The 17,086-nt window shown below is 39.7% G+C and overlaps 1 protein-coding gene across 7 annotated transcripts in view; it reads right to left on the bottom strand.

The window, feature by feature from the left end:
• The window catches only part of LOC149241137 (pseudouridine kinase-like), a 76,020-nt gene that overhangs the window by 45,814 nt on the left and 13,120 nt on the right, over positions 1-17,086 (bottom strand). The window lies entirely within an intron of this gene.

The raw sequence follows: 17,086 nt of genomic DNA, 5'->3' as shown, positions 1-17,086 counted from the left end.
GTACTATTTCTCTCTGCTGAATTATTGAAGATAAAAGAAGATTTGATCAAAGGGTTTCCCCACACATTGTGGGGTTTGTCCCTGGCTAGCCGCCACATCTTGTGTCTCTTGTCTTGGCCTGTTTTCTGTCGATCGTTTAATGTTCTATCTGCAATTTACTTTATGTACATGTGATTGCTAATCGGTGGAATATAATAAGAAAAAGAAGTAAACTGTTATAAGCATAGAACATACCATAAATTAACATTAACCAAGGACTTGCTTCCAAGCTCCCTCTTAGCCAAGGACTTGTTTCCAGCAACAATGGAGATCATGGGACCTTCAGCTGCTTGTAGAGCTCCTCCATTCGACGTCATGAATTTCATCTTGTACGGCATCAGCCATCCATCACTTTCCTTTACAAATCAAGTCAATGATGTCATCCTTCTCTTCATTGGAAAGTGATCTTCTAGTCCACATCTGGTTTTCCTTCATATAGCTACCTCTTCCAAGTCATGTTTCCTTCAGGATCTTCCATCCCACCACATGAGTGCTAGTTGTAGGTGACATCTACAACTCTTTTTCGGTAGTCCTGCATTAACCCATCCAGATGTTCTTCAAAAACAAAAAATGAACATCAAATCAAAATTACCTTTTGTGGTGGCCTTTCATCATGACATACGCTTGCTTGCAACATCAACATCCTTCATATTCATAAACACATCTCCAAGACATTATATGTCAAGGGTCTCCTTTACAGACCTTGTGTTAAAATTGGAAACTAGGGCCAAACTCCATACGGGTCACCTTATTTATGGCAGCTGATATTTTTCTTGGATTCCTCTCTCCGAGAGGTGTAGAATTGATCTAAAGATCATCTGATTCCGACATGTATATATGGAGATATGAATTTATTTATATTATTGACAATTTTTCAAAGTCGACCAGCAAGAAAAACATGCATTTTCACCCCCAACTTAACCTCAATGTTGCATATAAAAGGAGGAGACCTCATGGCATTATTTCACCATCTCATCCTCACACATCTATCTCTTCTCTCTTGATTGGGTACGCAGATCTGGGGCAGCATCTCTCTCACATGTGCGAAGGAGGAAGGAAGACTTTTCTGTTTAGGGCAGCATTGACCAGGTTTGACCGAAGTGCAGAAGTGTTGTTTTGACAGCATTGACCAGCGCTGACCTCTTCTTGTTTGCAGATTGGGTTAGGTTGCCTCTCCTTGGCAGGCCGCAGTTCTGGACAACCACTTTGACCCTACTTTGACCCTGCGTTGACCAGCATTGACTGTCCTAGGGCTGGCTGCAAGCTTGACTGTAGTTGACCAATGTTTGACTAGGATTTTTGGACTGTTTTGGGCTGATACATCTTGCTGTTGGAGGCCGAGTTGATTGAGCTTTGACCGAGCTTGATTGGAGGTCAAATCTGACCTATTTGACCAATGTTGACTTTGTTGGTTAGGGTTTGTTGTTGCTGTCATAAAATATCAGATTTGTATATTTGTACTATCTCTCTCTCTTCTAAACTATTGAAAAATATAAGAATATTTGATCAAGGGTTTCCCCACATTGGGGTTTGTCCCTAGCTGGTGCCACATCTTGTGTCATCTTGTCTTGGCTTGTCTTCTACAGTTTATGTTTATGTTCTATCTGCATTTTACTATCATGTTGATGTGATTGCTAAACTGGATATTGATATTGGGCTAATAAGAAAATTGAAGTAAATTGCTCTTAAGCATAGAACATACCTAAAATTAACATGGTATCAGAGTTGAAGTGAAGACAAAACCCAAGCAAGAGTGAAAGAGCAATCACCGAAGACAGTTGGACAAGGAAAAAGGCTCAATGGGTTCCTCATCCCACTTCTCAGTTGAAGACAAACTCCGTGAAAAGTCTGACTATCATGGATGGAAGATGTCTCTTGATCTGACATTGGAAGAACAAGAAGTGTTGGATTATGTGAAGGGTAAAATCCCTGAGCCTCCATCAAATGCATCGGCTGCTACAAAGAGCAAGTACAACAAGGCTGAAGTCAAAGCAAAGAAGATTATCAGAGATTCCATTGACAAGCGTTTAGTGGCCTACATCTCTGATTTGAACACCTCCAAGAAGATCTACAACAGATTGGTAAGCATGTTCAAGGTTAGTGATGCAAATCAAATTTTGTTTCTCAAAAATAAGTTGAAGGATATTAAGAAGGGCAAGGACGAGGATATTCAATCCTACTTCTTAAGGATCACTGAGATCAAGAATGATCTACTTTCGATTGGAGAGGTCATTCCTGACCGGGAACTTACTATCCTCCCACCCAAGTGGTATATATTTAGAACCACTATTCTCAATAATGATCAAATTCCGGGATTTGAAGAATTAATGTCGAGATGCATTCAAGAAGAAACAAGAATGGTGGAGCAAGAAATGCCTTCTAATAGAGGCAATCCCACTACATTCTCCGCTCATGCCAAAAGAAGAAATAATGCAAGGGTCTAAAGGTCATTTCAATGGAAAGAACGGATCTAAGGGTGGAAGGAAGGGCAGGTGCTTTGTTTGCAATAAGTTTGGCCACTATGCGAGGGAGTGTCCAAATAGAAGGGAAACATCACATAATGATGATCACAATCACTCCACAGGAAACTTCAACAACCACAATCAAAGGAATGGCAGGTTCAATGGCAAAGGAAAAAGGAATGTGGGACATCAAGGAAATGGTCAACCCTCCAAGAAAGCAAGGAACTCCAGGTATGAAGAATCAAATGTTGTTAACAATAAGCAAAAGGAATACTATCTTATATCAGCCCTCTCCACTACCTCTCCACCGAAAACTTTGGGGAATTGGCTAATTGATCGTGGTGCCTCAAGGAACTTCACCAGGTACAAGGAAGCTCTCTCTAATCTGATAGAGAAGGAGACAAACTTGGAGATTATTCTTGGAAACGATGCCACCTATCCTATGAAGGGAGTAGGAAATGTTACCCTTCAATTGAATCAAGGTAACACGATTCATTTACAAGAAGTTCTATATATACCTGATCTCAAGAAGAACCTAGTGTCCATTTCGACAATGGAAGACAAAGGATACAAGGTGGAATTCATCGATGGAAAGGTACGTGTTTGGAAAAGGAATTTTAAAGATGCTTTTACTCTTGGGTTCTGGGTTGACACTTTATATCAAGTTGGAGGAAGTCCATTGGGAGCCATGTCTTGCGACACTTCTCTTCAATTCGAACTATGGCACCGAAGGCTTGCCCATCTTCATTATAAGGCCCTACCCGATGTGAGACAAATGGTGACAAGGATGCCCGAGTTCAAAGTAGAGCATGAAGGTACATGTCTGGAATGTGCCGAAGGAAAACTTCTAAGGGGACCATTCCCCTCAAGTAATAGTAAGACCACCGATATACTGCAGTTGATCCACTCTGACATATCTGGTATGATGCTCGTAAACTCTTTAGGAGGATACTTATATTATCTCACTTTTACGGATGACTATTCTCGCAAGACTTGGATCTACTTCTTGAGAAAGAAGGATGAAGTGTTCACTTGGTTCTGTCACTTCAAAGCCATGATCAAAAATCAATCCGAGAAGAGAATCAAGATATGGAGGACTGATAATGGGACCGAGTACGAATCAAAAGAATTACATGACTATTGCAGAAACGCTGACATTAAGAGAGAGACCACAACACCATACACCCCCGAGCAGAATGGTGTGGCTGAAAGGAAGAATCGTACTATTATGGACGTTGTTTGTGCCATGCTTCATGATCACAGGTTTCCGAAGTTTCTATGGGCCGAAGATGCGAATATGGCCTTGCATGTTCAAAACTAAATGCCCTCATCAAGCATTGGACTCCAAGACTCCCGAAGAAATGTTCTCTAGTAAGAAACACGATGTCTCTCATTTTAGAATTTTTGGAAGTCCCGTATACTCTTATGTGCCGAAAGAGAAAGTAAGCAAAATTGGGTGCATTTGGAAAGAAAGAAATCTTTGTGGCCTATAGCAAAAATTCTAAGGGCTATAGAATTTATGTGGTTGGTCAAAGGGAAGTTGAGATAGTCATGATGTCACCTTTGACGAAGATGTGGCTCTTAGCAAGATCGACAACCTTCCTATCCCAAGGAAGGACACAGATGCAAACACCAAAAGACAAGGTGAAAAAGAGGACGAAATGATGTCGGATGTTGATGAACCTATGGATCCTATTGATCCTCCTCCCAAAGGGCCCTGCTTCTCCAAGAGGAGGCCCTCATGGCTTAGGAAGACTCTCAAAGATGCCGAGAGACATATTGCACCAAGGGGGACTTTTCGTGAGAGCAAGAAGCCGAACAGGTATCAAGGATACTTGACCGCCATGAGTACTATCATTCAAAATGAACCTTCATCATTTGAAGAAGTCATGAAGCATCAAGTATGGAAGGATGCTATGAATGAAGAATATGAGTCCATTATGAAGAAAGATGTCTGGGATGCGGTCCCTAGACCCCAGGACAAATCGGTTATCACCTCTAAATGGCTTTACAAAATCAAGCATGGAGTTGATGGGAGTGCAGAAAAGTACAAGGCTTGCTTTGTTGCTTGAGGCTTCTCTTAAAAGGAAGGTGTAGATTATGATGAGAAATTTGCACTTGTTGCCTGATACACCACCATCCACTCGATCATAGCCCTTGTTGCTTCACAAGGATGGAAGCTACATCAGATGGATGTCAAGACCGCTTTCTTGCATGGTTCGATTAAAGAGGAAGTATATGTGGAACAACCCGAGGGGTTTGAGATTCATGATAGGGAATCTCATGTATGCAGGTTGAAGAAAGTTCTCTATGGGTTGAAGCAAGCACCCCGAGCTTGGTATGAGAAGATTGATAGCTATCTGATGAAGCTGGGATTCACTAGGAGTGAAGCCAATCCGAACCTTTACTTTAAAGTTGAGGATGACAGACCTCTCATACTGGTGCTTTATGTGGATGACCTCTTTCTGACTAGTGCAGACCCTCTCATTCACAAATGTAAGAGGGAGTTGGCTTCCGAATTTGAGATGAAGGACCTAGGGCTGATGCACTACTTCCTAGGGTTGGAGGTCTGGCAAAAGCCAGGATAAATTATCCTATCTCAAGGAAAATATGTTGTGAAGATATTGGAAAGATTTGGGATGGTGGACTGCAAGCTCGTGACTACCCCGATGGAGCTTAACTTTAAGACCTTATGCAGTAGTGTTGTCGGAACTGAATTGGGAAATGCTTCCGAGTATCGTCAACTCATAGGAGCACTGATGTTCTTGGTGAACTCCTGTCCGAATATATGTTTTGCAGTTAACACGTTGAGACAATATATGGTTGAGCCTCATCACACACATTGGATTGGTGCCAAAATCTTCTGAGATGCCAATTTGACCAGGTTTGACCGAAGTGTAGAAGTGTTGTTTGATAGCGTTCACTAGCGCTGACCTCTTCTTGTTTGCAGATTGGGTTAGGCTACCTCTCCTTGGTAGGCCGCAGTCCTGGATAGCCACTTTGACCCTACTTTTACCCCGCGTTGACCAGCGTTGACTATCCTAGGGCTAGTTGCAGGCTTGACTGCAGTTGACCAATGTTTGACTGGGATTTTCTGACTGTTTTGGGCTAATACATCTTGTTGTTGGAGGCCGTGTTGACTGAGCTTTGACCGAGCTTGTTTGGAGGTCAATTCTGACCTATTTGACCAGCGTTGACTTTGTTGGTTAGGGTTTGTTGTTGCTGTCATAAAATATCAGATTTGTATATTTGTATTATCTCTCTCTCTCTGTTGAACTATTGAAGAATATAAGAAGATTTGATCAAGGGTTTCCCACATTGGGTTTGTCCCTGGCTAGTGCCACATCTTGTGTCCTCTTGTCTTGGCTTGTCTTCTACTGTTTATGTTTATGTTCTATCTGCATTTTACTATCATACTGATGTGATTGCTAAACTGGATATTGATATTGGGCTAATAAGAAAACTAAAGTAAATTGCTCTTAAGCATAGAACATACCTAAAATTAACACCTTACCAGGGTCTTCATACCTTCTCCATGGAGATGTCATACCAGTTCCTTCTAGTCATCAGATGTTGATTCCTTTTGTTATGTGATCATAGTTGCATCTTTCATGATCTCTTCTTTCTTTCTTCACATATTGCTTCCCAAGAACTTCCATCCATAGTTCTTTTATCTTTGTCAACCACCTCATATTCCATGTGAGGACATATTATGTTGATTTCATCTTGTCAATATGTGAACCATGCCTTCATGCATCTTTTCCAAAGTAAGAGATCCCTTTTATTCAATCATGCTCGTGAGGTAGAGCATTTACCCATGCTATCTGCAACTATGTGATGACATGACTTATTCGGTTAGATCTAAGACTTTTGTGATCCATATTCTAGAGAAGAGTCTTTCGGATTAATCATTGACCCAATCCTTACAATGTGATTAATCTGAAAGACTATTCTCTACATGACTTATTCTAACAAATGCATACATACCTCTTTTCTTTTGTTGGTCATCTAAACTTCCTTTGGCAGCTTCCTTTCCTTGCTTGAAAGTTCTTTAACCATGCTGCTTTCTTTTGTCATCATACCATCATTTTTCTTAAACCATGAATCCCATACAAGATGGAATTCTCAGCGAGACACTTTCTTTTCCCAAGAGAGGTGAACCTTCTAATGAAGATTCCAACGGAGGATCTTGATTATCCTCATTCAGCAAATGCTCCTTTCTCATAAAGATGATGTATGATGAATTCCTTCTATCATGCTAGATGACTTTCCTTTCCCATAAGTACTACTTATGCTTTTAATGAGGTTACCAAGAGCTACTTCCTTTTCTTGCTACAACCATGTAGACTTTACTTCAGCTATCCTTTCAAGCTTTTATAATGATGACATGAGCTCTTGCTTTAATCGTATGCTTCTAGTATGATGCCATTTTCTACTAAGATGCATCTTGTCATAATGCTCCTTATCTTGACTGCCATGGTAGAGGTCTTCTCACCTCCCACTTCTCCTTGCCATGCATTGGAGAAACCCTAATAGTGAAGATCTATCCCTTTAGATTTCTTCTCATCAGGTTCTTCCACTTCTTCGATGATATGAGCTTCATTTCTTTCTTTCCTCTTGTAGTCCTTTTTGAATTTCGGACAATCTCTTTTGTAATGCCCATATTCCTGACAGCCATAGTATTGGATCTTTGACATATTGATCTTCTTCTTTTTCTGAGGACCAAATTTTCCAAACTTTCCTTTTCTCTTAGCCATGGCAGCAAATGCTTGAACTTGTTCGCTTGGTCCCACATCACTTTTTTCTTTTAACCTGGTTTCTTCAATTTTACACAATGACCAAAGTTCACTGAATGGGGTTGCTTCCTTCTTTCCATAGATGCTTTCATTTTATACAGCTCGATTCTTAAATATATGACTTCTCTAGCGGTGCCTACGAAGAACAATTCCACTAATTTCTCGTAGATTTCTTTTGATGTCTCTAACTTTACATACAGAATGAGGGGATCCTTGATGGATTCTATAAGAATCCTTTGAGCCCTTATTTCCCTTTTCATGTATTCAACTAGAGCTTGAGCTTCTTCCTTTGGAGGTTTAGTGACAGAACCCTTAACATGCTCAACGAATTCATTTTTTTATGAGGATCAAATTTATCCTCTTCTTCCATGGAAGAAAGTTTGAATGACCCAACCAATTTGTTGCTTTCCTTGCAAAATGAAGTGATTTTGATAGATTCAAATATAGATATAAAGATTCTTACTTGTCAAGCTTCAACTTAATGCCTTTTTGATTTTGATGATGACGTAGATAGAAGATGTCTTCCTTCAAAAGTGATCCTTGGCTCAAAGGGAGATCACACTGATTAATTGATGACTATGACAACGGTTTTTCTTGCTTTTCTTCCTTTAAGTCAACGCTAGTTAAACTTGTTTCACAACCTCAAATTTCAGCCCTTCTTCAGAATTCCGGCGTGTTGTAGCAGTTCTGCAATTTCGGCTTTTTTGTAGTAACCCTAGTTCACATCGTACATGTGTGGCTAGAAGATGGACAAATTTGCCTTCTTTCTACTTTGCTTGACTTGACTTCCTTTTTTTTGTTATTTTGGCTTGCAAAGGAGACCTTTCTTGGCACAAAACTTGACCCTTGATGGTGGCTGCAATTCGATACTTACTACTGCAGAAGGATGTCCTAATACTTCGCACGTGTGGAGAATATAGCCCAGAAAACAGACCCAGAAGTGCTTCGCTCTTCCTTTCTCATGATGATGGTTGTAGAATGTGTGAGTTTCCCAAGAACGCTTCAAGTATGGAACCCTTCTTTGGATGAGCTAGGGCTTTGAGGTCTTCTTTGATGCTCTTAATTATTCCCTTCAATATGATGAGAGGGTTAGTCCTTCTTGATGATTGATGCTCTTAATGTTTCCAAGATGATCTCTTTATACTTCGGCCCTTGAGTATCCTTCTTCATGCTGCCCTTCTTTGATGTAGTCACCTTAGCTCTGAAACCATGTTGAGAAATCTAGGGGGCAACTTAAGATAGGTGATTTCTCGAACTTTGATAACTGCTTGTGATATATTTTTACTTAACTTGATTAGCTTCTTATTTCTCTTGATTATTATTAGTGTTCTCTATCATCAAACAACTACCAAACCATAAAGAATAGTGAGACAATAGGACACAGGATATGGGCAATCAGCCAGGGCCAAAACATCTCCAACTAAGAGGAAAACCCACCAAAATTCTTTCTCTTCTTATAGATCTTCAATTGAAAAATTCCAAGACCTTTGACCCTTGACCAAGACCCTCCAAGACCAAGTCACACCTTGCTTCCAGCAACTTCTGCAATCTTGACTTCTAACAGCTTCTTTTGCAACTTCAACCTGCCCAACAGATTCTTCTGCAACTTCGACCTACCCAAAATATTCTTCTGCAACTTCGACCTACCCAAAATATTCTTCTGCAACTTCGACCTCTCCGGCAGATTCATAGCTTCGACCTTTCAGGACTTTGACCTTTTACAACTTCGACCTAGCTACAACTTCATAGCTTCAATGCAGCGTCAGAATTTCGTCTAGCCCAGCAATTCTAGAAACCCTAACGAAAGAGAGAGAGAGAGAGAGAGAGAGAGAGGCCCAAAAACTTCGATCTTGATCTTCTTCTTCTTCATCATCCTTTTCCAACTTCTATCTTGAGGAGATCAAACTTGCTTGAGTGAGTGTGCAAATGAGATCGAATTCCTTCTTATTTATAGGCTTGTGAGGGGTACGAATTCCTATCTTTAGGCTGACTTGACCCTTTATGCAGGCCGACTTGATATTTGCACTACGACGAGGTCTTGGAGGGTATTTTGACTCTAATTTTGACTCAAATAATTTTCTTTACAATATGTAACATGCCCAAATGGGTCTTCAATACATGACAACGACTCAATTGACTTTATCACAAACCTAGAAGCACTCAATGGGTGTTTGACCTATAAAATAAATTTCCTTGAGCATGAAACCCATGCCTCAAGAACAACAATAATAAATTTATTTTCTTTTTACATTAAATACATAAAATCATGATTACATATGTCATTATGAAAACTGAACCTAGTTACATATTTCAACAGCCTCTACCCATAAAAACAAATGCAAATCCTAGTCATGGAGCATGGCCTTGGTTGCTCCAACTATAGCCCTGTGTTTCCACTCTGCAACCCCATTCTAATGAGGATTTTATGGAACAATCAACTCATCCTTGATACCTTCCTAAGCACAGAAGTCCTTGAAATTATTCGAGATGTACTTGCCTCCATTATCCAACCTCAAAATCTTGATCTTCCTCCCTATTTGACTCTCAACTAGAGCTTTGAACTCCTTGAATCTACTGAAGGCCCTGTCCTTATTTTTCATGAAATAGATCCAAGTCTTCTTGGAGAATTCGTTAATGAAGGTCCCCTAATCCTAGTATCGACGCAAGGATATTGTTGTCATGGGTCCACACATGTCTGAGTGTACTAGATCCAAAATCCCTTTGGACTAGTGTCGCTGCTCAAAAAACTGGTCTTGGTATATTCACCCAGTGTGCAACCCTTGCACACCTCATGTTGCTTGACCTTCAGTTTTGGAAGCGACGTCACTATCTCTTTGAGCACATTAAGTGCTCCATGATGAAGATGAGCCATCCTCCTAGCTATACTTCTCCCAACCAATGCATGTGTTGGCTCAAACTACAATCGAAAGAAGTTTCCCTTCTTGGCCCCTATTGCTTTTGTTGTCTTGGAGTTCTTGGGTCGAATACAATATACACTTTAGCCTCCTCAAAGGTCACAATGTAACCCTTGTCCTCCAAGGTAGCAACTGAAATCAAGTTCTTTATATTCTAGGCTTTTAACCAAATAAATAGCAAAAGCAAAAAGAAAAGAAACCAATCACATGCAATAGAGAAGAACACAAATATACCCTAGAAACCCTAGTGTGGGTAAAACCAGCAAACATTGAGCTTCTTACTCAACTTCAGGAGAAATATTTTCTTACAGCAGTTGCACAAGAATTTGCTCCAACAAATACCTGGAAAAATATCTTAGCCCTCTTTCTCTCACTCGACTCTTATATGACCCACATGCGTGGCCCAGCAGAAAACTTCTACGTACAAAGAAACTCGACCTCTCTATTGATCTTGCTTAAGCTAGATCAATCTAACCTTTTCTCGTTGTCGTTGCCAAATACTACACTCCACCGAATCCCAATTTGTGCCAAAATGAATCTCCATCTCCTTTAGCTCGAACCTCCTATTAGAAAGATCAAACCCTAATCTCAAGTGAAATACCTAATATCAATGGTTGAGATTAGATCCCACCTTATTGAGATCAAGGGGTATGACTTAATCTGTTGTTGACTTATTTTCCCTTTTTAGTAAAAAGTACACAACAATTAAATTAAATTGTCGTTTAAAGTCTTGACTTTGGAAATTCATTAATAAATTGTCATAAGAGATAATTAAGGTGACTCACTGCATGTCATGGCACTTGATCCATGCAGAATCACCTTCCAAGCTACAATTTCAACATGGGTCCCACACTGCTCTCGAGCATTTAATTGGACCAAGAAAATTCCAAAAAAGCACTGAAAACGTCATTGGAAATGCAACTAACCATAACACACAGCGTTTCCAAATTTGGAAACACCAGATGATATGGCCGGTGGCATTTCATATGTTGAAAATGTAGCGAGCATGGTATTTTGGCTTGTGCCTTAGCCAGTGAATACCTCGAATTGTCCTTCTCCCAGTATGAGTGTCATCTCATGAGTTAGACTTCAATTAGGATGAGTTATTTTCAGTTTACTGGAATAATCATCAAGTTAACATGCGTAGAGTTGGAGCTTCAGTTAAAGAGGATTCTTCATCAGTTTGACTACAAAACGAGGTGGCAGTTAGTAGTTCAGTTAGAGTGAGTTATTCTTCAGTCTTGATTGAAGGAAGAGTGAGTTAGATCTCCACTATTGATTGGACAGAGCACAGGTCAACAACTCTAGTTATGATTGGAAGCAGAGCAACTAACACTCTCAGTTAACTCGCTATCAGAGCTCAAGTTCTAAATTTAGTTGGGCCTCCTTGCATGGGTCGAAGTTCACCTATAAAGAGAGGACGAAGGCATAAGTAAATCGATTGGTTTTGTGCATAAAGGTTTGTGACGAGACAAAGCTCACGAGATTGTGAGAGAAAGCCTTGATTGTGGAGCGTAGGAATTGTGTCCTAAAGAATAGGAGGCACAAGTGCGCTAGAATTTAGGAGAATTGGTTGTGTGGAGTGGGGGTCCTATAAAATAGGAGTTGATCTGTGCTAGAGAATAGGAGCTCATGTGCGCTATGAAATAGGGACCTAATGTGCAAGGATTAAGGAGCCTCTAGTGCGCAAGGATCAAGCAGAAGAGAGTAGGTTTTGCAGAAGAAGTCAAGGAGGTAGCAGAGGAACAATTGTACTAGAGGGTCGAGATCAAGCAGGATCAAGGCCAGCCAAGACCAATCGTATCAGCTGAGATTTGAGAGAGAGAAAAACGTTTTCTCAAGGAGACAGATTGCTTTGTAATAGATCCAAGTGATCAAGAACGATCAATAAAATAGCCACATCAAGGAGCCTCTAGTGCGCAAAGATCAAGCAGAAGAGAGTAGGTTTTGCAGAGCAAGTCAAGGAGGTAGCAGAGGAACAATTGTGTGCTAGAGGGTCGAGATCAAGCAGGATCAAGGCCAGCCAAGATCAATTGTATCAGCTGAGATTTGAGAGAGAAGCAAAACGCTTTCTCAAGGAGACAGATTGCTTTGTAATAGATCCAAGTGCTCAAGAACAATCAATAAAATAGCCACATCAAGCAAGCAGGTTTTCCCTATTGGGTTTCCTGAGAAAATAAGTGTCAATTTGTGCATGTATTTTTATCTTTGTGTTTTTATTCCGTTGCTTATGAATTGTTAAGAGACTTTGTATCTTCGTGAAAGTAAACTAGATTTCAGTTTTTAGATATTCAGCTAAGTAGTTGCAGAGTTTCATGGAAATTTAACTCCATACCCATTTCAGCATTTCCAAGTATTTCAAGTCCTAGAACGTATCCAAACTAGGCATTTCCTCCAACTTAGTTTTCAATACACTGGGGGTTAAGCACCTACAACCACTTAGTTGGACAACACTAGTATTGTTCAGCATTCATCTTGGTCCATAATAATGAAGATCTCAGATATAGTGGCTTTGAACCCCAAACCTGCAATAGCAATAACATCAATCATAGATCACTAATAAGGGCTTCTAGCACCATCGAAGGGATTGTCGAAGTAATACAAAAACTTGGCTATGGCCTTCCTAGCTATGGACATTATTTTTTCTAACACGTGTTTGCTAGGCTAGTTTTGAACCAAGTTGTGTGAAGGGAGCAAAAAATGCATCTATATTACCAACCCCACAGCTAAGATCTATAGGAATAGGAGGTTGTGGCACTTCAGCGGTTGTAAATCTTGGGATTTGCACAAGGTTGCAGGGGAGCAACTACCCCCCCTTCGAATCGCTCCCGGAGAGCACTCCGAGCAGGCGCGCTCTCGCAAGGAGCGAATTTCAGGAGCGCACTCCCATAAAAAAAAAAAATCACTCCCTGATTTTTTCACAAAAATTTTGTCACAAAGATGTTACAAACACAATTGTTTTTCAAAGAAACAAGAATTTTTTAGTAGGGCAGCCTAATATTCAAGCTTATGTCCCTAGAATTAATATGCAATTCATGGTAATGTTAAATTCTTAAAGTAAAAGTGACATTATCCTTAAGCTTTCATTTTTGTCACTTTTACTTATTACCATGAAATGACTCGGGATGTTTGAGAGTGGTTCCGACCTCATTGGATTTCATATGGAGAAAGTAGAATTTTAGGTCACTCAAAATCCAGCAAACTTATCAATTTTTCAAGATTTCACGATTGGGGGGATTGCAATGTTTCCATTGGATTTTGTCATGTACTAGGGTATGGGACTTGTATTTAATCAAGAGCACCAAGCCCTCTATGTACCTTGATGTTAGTGACATTAGTTGTCGAACTCCTCTAGCATGACCCTACTAAAAATGTACCCATCACTCAAACAAAATCTTGACTTGACATGCTACATTTTTTTTATCTTATGTTAATTGCTTAGAGGGTGATATTAATGACAAAGATCCTAGGATATGTGTTAAAATTGGCAACTAGGGCCAATTCCACCTTAGGACAGCTCATATGATGGAGATTATTATTGCATTGGATTTCTCTTTTCAAGAGGTATAATTTTGATATAAAGATCATCCCATTCTGACAAGCAAAAATGGGATTTTGAATTTATTCATTCTCATGGACAAATTGTCAAGGTCAGCCTTAGTCAAATGTAGGCCCATGAAGCCCAATGGATGTGTCTCCTCACCCTCAACGAAGTGTATAAATAGAAGTGACCCTTCTCTCATTTGGACATCACTCATCTCATCACATCATCTTCTCTCTCCTCTCTTTATCGGTTCATACAACTTGGAGGCTCTCTTCTTGCACGTGTGGAAGGAAGGCAAATTTTTGGATGGGTTTTGGAGGCCGAAAATTTCAGGGATTAGGGCATGTGTTGACTAGAATTGACTTGGAGTATTTGACCAACGTTGACTTCTATTTTGTGGGAAGAATTTTGATTTCTGCAGACCACATTCTTTGGCACAAATTTTGAGGTGAATGGGGAGTGTTTGATTGAGTGGACTGTTGCGTTGACTTTCTGGTTTGACCACAGAATTAAAACAGACTTTGACTAGGTTAACCGAGTTGGTTTTGGGTTGAGTTTGACTCCCTTGGCAAGCCACATTCTTTTGTTGTTGACCGAGCTAGTTGGAGGACATTTTCGGGCAGCTTTGACCCCCATTGACTTTCTGTTTAGGGTTGCATTGACTACTGATTTGGCAGAACTGTTTCGGGCATGTATTTCTGATATTTGTACTCTCTCTCTCCTGGTTGAACTATTGAAGAATAATAAGAAGATTTGATCAAAGGATTTCCCCACATTGGGGTTTGTCCCTGGCATCCACCACATCTTGGGTCCTCTTGTCTTGGCTTGTCTTCTGCATATGTTTTTATGTTCTATCTGCATTCACTGTCAATGTGTATAAGTTAATGTGATTGCTATTGAAGATAATTGGAAATTGTCATTGGGCTGATAAGGAACATTGAAGTAAATTGTCCTAAAGCATAGAACATACCATTGTTATCTAAAATTAACAATAGGCAATGATTTTGATGATATGTAGCTATTTGTTGTAGCATGATTTTTTTGGATGCTCAAGGCCATCTAGAACATATTTGTTGATGTATTTTCGATTTAGAGATGGATTGCACTAGATGCTATTTTGGTTATGTGCACCCTTACATGCTATATAAATGAGAACTTGTAACTTGTGGACATGGTTGATGAAGTTTATAACTTCTAGATGATTGATGTTATATGGTTTAATCCATCTTTTTATACTTTTTATATCTAATTCATCATTCTGCATGCTTTTGTTGACATATATGAATCAAAATATATAAAAATATATATTATATAAAAATTCGCTCCCAACTCGAGAGCTTTTGAAAATGTCGCTCCCCACTCCACTCCCAAGTAACCATGGCTTGGCATTTTAGATTCTACAAAGGGGGGCAATGAGAGGGTATTAAAACAAAATCCAACTTCAAGTGTTTCCTTTTGTGCATTATTCTTTCTTTCTTATTTTTTCCTCATTAAGAATTTCTATGACCAAGTTTGCCTAGTGTTTGGAAACTTCAAAGCCTTCACACGAAGATTAATGGCTATTGAGAAATCTAGGGTTAGCTAAATAGATGATTTCTCTTATTTCAATAACTACTTGTGATGAATTTTTATTAACTTGATTAGCTTTTCCTTTTACTTGATTATTATTAGTATTCTTTATCATCAAACAACTACCAAACAATAAAAATCAATGAGTCAAAGAGACACAAAATGTAGGTTTTCCGCCAGGGCCAAAACCTCTCCTTTTGAGATGAAACCCAAAAGAACTCTTCTCTTCTTATAGAAATTCAAATGAGAAATTCCAAGACCTAAGACCCTTTGTCAAAGACCCCTCCAAGTCCAAGTCAAACCTTCCTCTAACTAGCTTCTCTTTTCAGTAATTTCGACCCCAGTAATTTCGACAACAACTTTGACCCCTAGCAGTTTCTCTAGCAATTTCGACCTGCAGCAGCTACTTCTGCAACTTCGATCCCCAACAGCTTCTTCTGTAGAAACCCTAGCTCTTGCACATTTGGAAAAGATTGTGATTTCTCCCTCTTTTCTCCCTCGCTTGAATTGATCTTTTCTTCTTAGAGACTCGGCTTGCGAAGTATGCCAATTGATGCCCTAACTTGACTTCTGAAATTCAATCTTAGCTGTTGCAATAGGTGCCCTAGTTTTCTCGCACGTGTGAAGGATAGAGGCCCAAAAACAATCCAAAACTTCGCTTTCCTTTTCTTCTTCTAGTCCTCTTCTATCGCACCTTTTTCTCTTCCTTGCTTGAATTTCTTGTGTGGAGTGTGTGTGTCTTTCAAATGAGGTCAAAGTCTCTAATATATAGGCCTCCTTTCTAGGTTGAATAGCTGCTTGGAGACTGACTTGTCCTCTCATGAAGGCCGACTTGATCTTTGCTTGTTGACAAGGTCTTGGAGGGTCTTTTGACTTTACATAAATTTTCTTTACAATATATAACATGCTCAAAAAGGTCTTTCATACATGACAATGACTCAATTGACTTGTTGACTCAATGACAAGCCCTAGAAGCACTCAATGGGTGTTTGACCTATAAATCAAATAACCTTGAGCATAAAACCCATGCATCAAGAATGACAATAATAAATTTATTTTCTCTTTAATATCGAATACATAAAATCATGACTACATTTGTCATTATGAAGACCGAACCTAGTTACATATTTCAACACTCCCTCTTAACTAGGGAGGTATTCATAATCCATACAAGGTACTTGGACATTCTCATACTAAAGAATTCTCATAAGAAGAGTCGGATTGGTAAGCCATCTCATAAGCTATTATTTCAGCTTATCTCATTGCATCTCATCATACCAACTAGCATTGTCACATAGCAAGGCCTTGACTAACATCTCTATCTCTCCATAAGATCAGAGCAAAATGTTGGCGAGACAAATGATTGATAGACACCATCATCATTGTCTCTCAAGGCACATACCCCACCTGGGTGTTCAAAGGGTATGTCCTTTTAGGACAATTCCTGTCTTGGAATAACACATCCTCAAGGAATTTCCTCTTCGACTACTCTTGCCTATTGGATGCCCTACCACATCCTCAAAGAGTATCGAAATTAATCTCAGATGCTTACCTAATCCTCCATTCTTTCTTCATAACATGAAGACAAGAATGATGTGTCTATCTCTCCCTCTCAACTAGGGAGGATATACTCATTCCTATAAAAGGAATATACTCAAGCTCCCTCTTAACCAAGGACTTGCCCAAGCTCCCTCTTAACTAGGGACTTGTTTCCAACAGCAGCTCTCTGCTCTTTGGTGGAGATCATGGTACTATCAGCTG

The sequence above is a fragment of the Pinus tabuliformis genome, chromosome 8 (assembly GCF_031772625.1).
Source record: "Pinus tabuliformis cultivar Carrire ecotype Pingquan chromosome 8, CPIR1, whole genome shotgun sequence".
Classification (NCBI taxonomy): Eukaryota; Viridiplantae; Streptophyta; class Pinopsida; order Pinales; family Pinaceae; genus Pinus; species Pinus tabuliformis.
Note: the sequence above shows the minus strand (reverse complement) of the source record. Positions and strands in the feature narration are given on the sequence as shown.